Source organism: Furipterus horrens, unplaced genomic scaffold, assembly GCF_987537825.1.
Source record: "Furipterus horrens unplaced genomic scaffold, mFurHor1.1.pri manual_scaffold_2, whole genome shotgun sequence".
In the NCBI taxonomy this organism is placed as follows: domain Eukaryota; kingdom Metazoa; phylum Chordata; class Mammalia; order Chiroptera; family Furipteridae; genus Furipterus; species Furipterus horrens.
In genome coordinates this window covers 140880099-140886580 of record NW_028327172.1, presented here as the reverse complement: position 1 = coordinate 140886580, position 6482 = coordinate 140880099, and the positions used below count along the sequence as shown (strand labels likewise).

The window sequence follows — 6482 nt, the reverse complement described above, 5'->3', positions numbered from 1 at the left end:
TTGTTTTCCCCAGGAAAATCTTTGTTGAATCTCTGCTTCAGCTGATCTTTTGAAAAAAGCTAATAAAGAGATATGATAACTGGTTTCTGAATATACTGAAAGAAAAATTTCAGCATTGTGAGAAGGTAAAAAGCATTTAGCTAGATTCCTAGTCTGTACGTGTTTAATGTGGCACAAGAAACAATGACAGTGTATAAATGGCCACCTTCCTTTGTGTAACCTCTCCTGGGCCATACACATGCTGAAGGCTTTGATGGACATAACCCAAGGAGTTGCTACTATGAATTTTATAATGGAATACACCTTAGAAGCCCTGGCTGGTTTAGCTCAGTGGATTGAGCGTCGGCCTGCGAGCTAAGTGTCGCTGGTTCGATCTTCCAGTCAGGGCACATCAGAGAAGGAAAACTCTGATTCCAAAAAAAAAAAACCTCCGCTGCCTTGCGGCATACCTCTTCAGGGGAAAGGCTAAGGGAGTAAACCCCGACAGAAAATCCGGAGCCGGAGTCCCTAAGGCGGTTTGACGTTGTAGTCAACACCGGCAACTCCTGCGGCGCACCTGAACCCAAGCTGTATCGACTCCGTCTTTCCCTTGGACCCTTCAGCTGCGAAGAGAGGGGGGGTCTGCTACATGGGCAACAGCAGACCCTCCATATTACCCTGCCCAGGCTCTGTAGCTTCAGCGTCATCGCAAGATGTCGATTCAACACGGGAGGAGACAGATACTACCATGTCACTCCCGAGTCGGACTGCACAGCCATTCTCGGCGGTGCAGATGGACTCTTAAGAAGCTACACCATCGTCTCTCGAGACGGACGGCTGCCGACGACACCTTAGAAACAGAGTGACGGTGTCACTCTGGTCCTTTCTCTCCTGAATATTACCACCTCGTTCCTGGCAGTCATGTAAGAAATTAATTGGATCCAGCTTGACTCCTATAACAGAGGACACCTGGAGATCGTGCTGCAAGAAGAGTCAGACTCGATGTTCAAAACTGAGCACATTTATTTATTATCTGAGCAGAGAATGAAATAAATGGGGAACTTTGGGAAATAATTTTTACAGATAGTTTTCAGTTTACAACTGCAGCCCTGAGTCTCTCTTCTATTTCCTGAAGGCAACTGATTTTTTGTGCAAGGGAACACAGGAGAGATGGTTTATTTTCCTAAGAAAAGATTTACTAGTTCACACAGGTATGCTTCTCTCCCAGGTATGTTTTTCTTTTGAAATTTCACTGATATCCTGGGCCAGATTTTGAAGATTTGGTTTCCAGTTCTTGCTCCATTTATAATTTACTGTATTCTAATAGGCAATATCCTTAACCCCTGTGGGCATTTTCAGTTCATCAAAAATAAGAATTAGGACATCTAGCCTACCTAAAAAGGAATGTCAAAGGAATATGCTAGATTATTTTTGATGTCATGGAAGAAAGAAATAACAGATACTGATAATAATAATTCACATTGTTCTATTTAAACTTGCCTTAAGAATAAGATTTGCGGCCTTGCAGACGCCGCCGCCGCCGCCCCGGATATTCCCGCATCCAGCCATGGTCAACCCCACCGTGTTCTTCGACATCGCTGCCGACGGCGAGCCCTTGGGCCGCGTCTCCTTCGAGCTGTTTGCAGACAAAGTCCCAAAGACGGCAGAAAACTTTCGTGTTCTGAGCACCGGGGAGAAAGGATTTGGTTATAAAGGTTCCTGCTTTCACAGAATTATTCCGGGATTTATGTGCCAGGGTGGGGACTTCACACGCCACAATGGCACAGGCGGCAAGTCCATCTACGGGGAGAAATTTGATGATGAGAATTTCATCCTGAAGCACACAGGTCCTGGCATCTTGTCCATGGAAAATGCTGGACCCAACACAAACGGTTCCCAGTTCTTCATCTGCACGGCCAAGACCGAGTGGCTGGATGGCAAGCATGTGGTCTTCGGCCAGGTGAAAGATGGCATGGGTGTTGTGACAGCCATGGAGCGCTATGGGTCCAGGAATGGCAAGATCAGCAAGAAGATTACCATTACTGACTGTGGACAACTCTAATACATTTGACGTGGGTTTTATTTTAACCACCAGACCATTCCTTCTGTAGCTCAGGAGAGCACCCCTTCACCCCTCTCTGCTTGGAAATGTTCTGTAATCTTCGTGCTCTCGCCGCAGTTCATTGGGTTCCATATTTTCCTTACCCCTTCTAAGTCTAGCTGGATTGCAGAGTTAAGTTTATGATTATGAAATAAAAACTAATCAACAACAACAACAAAAAAAAAAAGAATAAGATTTGCCATTAAAAAAAAAAGATTTGCCATTTAATTTTTAAGAAATGAAAGGAAAATAAAAGAGATCAAAGAGTATTATTTAATGGTTTGATTAACCTGATGTGAAGTAGGGGGCATTCCTCTCCAAAACCAGGGTGTGCGTCGTAATTTTCATCTAATAGTGTCTTCAAAATCAGGTGAGACACTTTTCAAATGACACTTGAGACATAAATATTGGGTTGGCCAAAATGTCCGTTACATTTTTTCTGTACAGTGGCTTTAGTAGAGCTTAGTTGTCTTCAACTTCATTTGAAACAATTTTGTTAGATTGTATTGTGACAGCTGTCATATCAGCATGTATTTTTATAAAACTTATCAAAATTGGTGAATTTTTGTGCAGCTATTTTAATATTGAAGATGGGAGAAGATATGCAGCATTTTTGGCATATTATGCTTTACTATTTCAAGAAAGGTAAAAAAGCAACTGAAATGCAAAAGAAGATTTGTGCAGTGTCTGGAGAAGGTGCTGTGACTGATCAAACATGTCAAAAGTAGTTTGTGAAGTTTCTTGGTACTGTTGACATTGTGGCCAAATAATTCTTTGCTGAGGGGCTGTCTTATGCATTGGAAGATGTTTAAGCAGCATCCCCTGGTCCCCACCCACTAGGAGGCAATAGCGGGAGAGAGCCGATGTACTCCAAATATGCAAATCAATAATTATTGATGAAAATGAAAAATATGCCTTTTATTTTATGAAAAAAACTAAGTAGACTTTTTAGCCAACCCAACAGAACAATATTTTTTAGAACAAAAAGGAAAGCTTTTGCATTTTATTTAAGGAGATTAGTGAAAGGGAATCATGAAATATGAGATTTCATAAATTTCATGCTCTCCACATCTCAGAAATGTAAAGTTCCTAATAGTAAGAACATCCTGTTTCTTCACCACCACCCAGCAATGTCTTGCCTAGTGCTGTGAGAGGAACAGGGATCTGGACGTGGTTGAGGAGTGAATGAAGAAATGTATAGGTGGATGAATTAATGAAGAACAAGTGAATGTTCTGGCTCAGTGGTTTGTTGTTTTCTTGTTTTGTTTTGTTTTTACTTGGTGTTACAGAAGTTCATTGTAGCAAATTTGGAAAATGAAGAAAATATAAAAATTAAAATAACCATAGAGGATCCCATTGTAAATATTTTAGCACATTTCCCCATTTTTCAGATACATGTGCATGTAGACATGTACATATGTGCACACACACATCAAAATTTGTGTGTAAGTCCATAACATCATTTTTATAACTTGACACCATAATATATAGTTGTGATTAACCCTTTCTCCAATTAATGTTCTATTGTGAATATTTTCTCAAAATATTGTTTAAAATTTGATTCAGTGTACCTTGATATAATTATTTTTTTTTGAGGATTTAAGTTTTTACTGTGAAAATCATTCTCTGATGATCTCCTGTCTATAAGTAGTTATGCCATCTTAGGTACTTTCTTAGGGTAATTTCTAGATCTAGAGGGGAAGGCATTCTTCAAGCTCTTGATTTGCTGTGCCATGTGTTCATGGACCTCTTGTGTTTCTCCTTTCGCCTCTTTGTGTCCTCTGCCCTACAGGTGCCTGTTGATTGGGGAAGATGACGCTTGTCTCTCCTCTCAGGAAGCACACACACCCACTTCTCTCCTCACTCACCTATGGGGAATAGGAGCAGGCAAAGAGAATTCCTGGACTTTAAATATTTTTCCAGTTTAAATCCAGATGTCAGTTCGGCTATTGTAGAAAACAATAGGCAGTTCCTCAAAAGTTAAACATAAAATAACCATATAACTCAGCAGTTCTACTCCTAGGTATATATACCCCAAAGAAGTAAAAACTGATGTTCACATAAATTCATGTATACTCATATTCATAGCAGCACTATTCACAAGAGCCAAAAGATAGAAAAAACCCAAATGTCCATCAATTGTTGGCTGGATAAACAAATTTCATGTATCCATATAAAGGATATTATTCAGTCATAAAAAGGGATAAAGTTCAGATGCATGCAATGACAGATGGTAGACCTCAAAAACATTATTCTAAGTGAAAGAAGCCAGATAAAAACAAGTCACATATTATATGATTCCTTTGATATGAAGTGTCAGAGTAGGTGAATCTATAGAGACAGAATGCAGATTGATGGTTGCCAGGATCTGGGGAGAGGGAGCAAGAGGGAGCAAGCTTTTAATGGGTACACCATTTCCTTTTTTAAAAAAATGGTTAGAAATCCCATTTTTATTTATGTCTAGACATAAAGGAAAAGGAGCTAATAAGCACTAATGAGTTCACAACTGTTAACTTATCATTCTGTTTTCCCATGATGGTTATTATTCATTGTTAGATTTTTAAAATTGAGATGTAATTAATATAAAACATATTCATTTTAGGTATTAAAATGATTCAATATTTGTATATGTTGTGAAATGATCACCACAATAACTGTAGTTAACATCCATCACCACACATAGTCGCAATTTTTTTGTCTTGTGATTAGAACTTTTAAGACCTACTCACTTTGTAACTTTCAAATATACAATACAGTATTGTTAACTATAGTTACCATGTTGTATTTGTACATTACATCCTAAGGACTTTTTATCTTAAAACTGGAAGTTTCTACCTTTTGCCTTTTGACCCCCTTTACTCATTTTGCCCACACCCCTATCCCCTGTCTCTAGCAACCACCAATCTGTTTTCTGTATCTATAAGCTTTGCTTGTGTGTGTGTTTAGATTCCTCATATAAGTGGGATTATATGGGTTTGTCTTTCTCTGACTTATTTCATTTAACATAATGCCCTCAAAGTCCATCTATGTTGTCTCAAATGGCAAGATTTTATTATTTTTATGGCAGAATAATATTCCATTGTGTACTAGTACTACATTTAAGTTACTTATTCATCCATTGATGGACACTTGGGTTGTTCTCATGTCCTGGCTATTGTAAATAATGCTGCAAAAAAACATGAGTGTGCATATATCTTTTTGAATTTGTGGGGGTTTTCTGATAATACCCAGAAGTAGCTGGGTCATACGGTGGTTCTATTTTAAATTTCTTGAGATACCTTCATACTGCTTTCCACAGTGGCCAGACCAATTTACAGTCTCACCAACAGTACACAAGGATGCCCTTTTCTCTATAGCCTCACAAACACTGTCATTTCTAGTCCTTTTGATAAATAACAGTCATTCTAAGCAGTGTGAGGTGATATCTCATTGTAGTTTTTAAAAATATATATTTTATTGATTATGTTGTTACAGTAGTCCAAATTTTTTCCCTTTGCTCCCCTCTTCCCAGTACCCCTCTTCCCTCCAGCAACCCGCCCCCCTTAGTTCGAATCCATGGGTCATGAACTTCATCTTTTCCTATATTATTCTTAACTTCCCCCTGTCTATTTTGTACCAACCAATTTTGCTTCTTAATCCCTGCACCATTTCCCCATTTCTCCCCCTTCCAACGCCCAGCTGATAACCCTCCAAATGATTCCCATACCTATGATTCTGTTCCTATTCTGGTTTCCTTAGTTGGATTTTGTTTTTATTTCGTCTATTCAGTTGTTGATAGTTGTGAGTTTGTTGTCATTTTAAGGTTCATAATTTTGATCTTCTTTTTCTTAAGTAAGTCCCTTTGACATTTCATATAGTAATGGCTTAGTGATGATGAACTCCTTAGCTTTACCTTACCTGGGAAGCACTTTATCTGCCCTTCCATTCTAAATGCTAGCTTTGCTGGATAGAGTAATCTTGGTTGTAGTTCTTGCTTTTCATCACTTTGAATACTTCTTGCCAGTCCCTTCTTGCCTGCAAAGTTTCTTTTGAGAAATCAGCTGACAATCTTATAGGTACCCCTTTGTAGGTAACTCTCTGTTTTTCTCTTGCTGCTTTTAGATGATCTCTTTATCTTGAATCTTTGGCATTTTAATTATGATGTGTCTTAGAGTGGTCCTTTTTGGGCCTAGCTTGTTTGGGACTCTGTGCTTCCTGGACTTGTATGTCTATTTCCTTTGCCAAAATTTGGGAGTTTTCCTTCATTATTTTCTCACATAAGCTTTCAATTCTTGCTCTTCCTCTTCTCCTTCTGGCTTTCCTATGGTTCGGATGTTGGCATGTTTAAAGTTGTCCCAGAGGTTCCTAAAACTCTCCTCATTCTTTTTCAATTCTTGTTTCCTCATTCTGTACTGGTTGACTG

At 38.9% G+C, this 6482-nt stretch overlaps 1 pseudogene; it reads left to right on the top strand.

Annotated features, from left to right (window-relative positions):
• Window positions 1-1508: 1508 nt before the first annotated feature.
• On the top strand, window positions 1509-2217 carry LOC150019619 (peptidyl-prolyl cis-trans isomerase A pseudogene; annotated as a pseudogene).
• The last annotated feature ends 4265 nt before the right edge of the window (window positions 2218-6482 follow it).